Source organism: Echinops telfairi, unplaced genomic scaffold, assembly GCF_000313985.2.
Source record: "Echinops telfairi isolate 266 unplaced genomic scaffold, ASM31398v2 ScPeMD7_7472;HRSCAF=8510, whole genome shotgun sequence".
NCBI classification, from domain to species: Eukaryota; Metazoa; Chordata; class Mammalia; order Afrosoricida; family Tenrecidae; genus Echinops; species Echinops telfairi.
Genome location: NW_022111376.1, coordinates 1087151 through 1088810, shown reverse-complemented (window position 1 = coordinate 1088810; position 1660 = coordinate 1087151). Strand labels below are relative to the sequence as shown.

Genomic DNA, 1660 nt, shown 5'->3' with positions numbered 1-1660 from the left:
TAGAATCATCTGATAGTTTGAAAGGCACTTCCCTCGAGACAATTCATCTATGTTCTATATTTTGTCTCTGAATGGTCCTTTTAATTCCAGACCTCAACAGAGGTCAGGTTGTTTTGTACTTCTTGAATTATTTGCCTTTTGTTCCTTTCTGAAGCAGTAGCTATTATGTCTCCCAAACTCCATGTACTGAAGAATGAAGACTAGTTGTCTCCTTACTTACCAATTCTGGCGTTGAGTAATTTTTCCCTCTGTCCTTCTTCAAAAACTCAAGCATCTTTGAAGGTCATGCTATCCAATATAATTTACCCTTCTGCATTAGTTGAATACCTCCTGAGTCATCCTCCATTTTTCACCCAAGAAGCCATATGTTCATTAACGGTAAAAACAGTACAAATTACAAACCAAACTGCAGTTACTCTTTTGACACACCAAAAAAAGTCTTTGTTTTCAGCTGTTTACATAGTTAATTCTATAATAGCATTCATGATATCACTGCGGTTGTTCCTCTGGGCCCAGACTGCCTTTGCTCTTGATACGTTCGCTTGTGACATGACCAATTCTATGTCCTTATTGTCCACGCCTGTTTCCTCAACCTCTTCCTCTGCACTCTCCTCTGGTACAGTTGGAATTTGTGTTTGCTGTGCTATATCCTCCATCTTGACTTCTACAACGATGTAGGTATCTGAAGTGAGGCTCTTATAGACACCTGGTTTTGTGACAACAGAGAGGATATCCTTAGGTTTCTGGTTAGTGCCTCCAGTACCCCCTGTAACTTGCTGAAGACTCAGTTTGGACATAACCTTTTGTGCTTTCTTTACACTCCAGCGACTGGCTTCTCATTGGTTCAACTTAGCTTGCTGTGTGGTTGCCTGCATGGAACATGTTCTTTGTGCTCTGGTACTCACTGATTCATCACTGTTCGAGTCTGTTCCAGATCCTCCCTCAGGCTGTGGCAACTCCTGCTCTGCAGCTATGGCTGCACGCAGCATTTGGTACAGGAAATTTGGAACCAGGATGCTGGCAAAGTCATCCTTCATTTTTAATGAAGATCAGATGACTGCTCAGCACACCATTCTTTCCAATGTCATCAGCATTGCCATTCACAGCAGCACTTTCAAGTTTCCCATTGCAAACACTCCATATTCTGACCATTTTTTAGTACCTTTCCAGCTCAATTATTTGGGCACTCCTTATTACAATAGTCCTCCAACTCCACAAAAACCTCTGAATCGTTGACCCTAAACTTTTCACTCTCTATCATCTTGTTTTCTATAATGTTCTCACTTTTCGCTCTACAGGGTCCAGCTTCCATGCCCATCATTTAAATTAATTATTTGCCAATACCTTTAACTCCCTTACCCCTCTCTCCCTCTGCCATTCTTACCAGATAAAGCCCTAACCAATGGTAGGATTCAGCCAGTTCACACCGGTTCAGTAGAACCTATACCTAATTTTTGGTTGAGTTTGGGGAACTGGTTGTTAAAATGGCACTCATAATTAGACTTCTCACATCCACTTACCTACCTACACCTGGGCCCATAGACTAACCATTTCGCTTTCTTTTTTGTTGGCCTGGTGTCTATTCTGACTCCCATTGACTACATGTGTGCAGAATTGTTTCTAAGCCTGTCTTCCATGGCACCCTAACAGGGTTCGAGTC

The 1660-nt window shown here is 41.9% G+C and overlaps 1 pseudogene; it reads right to left on the bottom strand.

The window, feature by feature from the left end:
• Positions 1-455: 455 nt before the first annotated feature.
• LOC115873970 lies at positions 456-1037 on the bottom strand (annotated as a pseudogene).
• Positions 1038-1660: the final 623 nt, after the last annotated feature.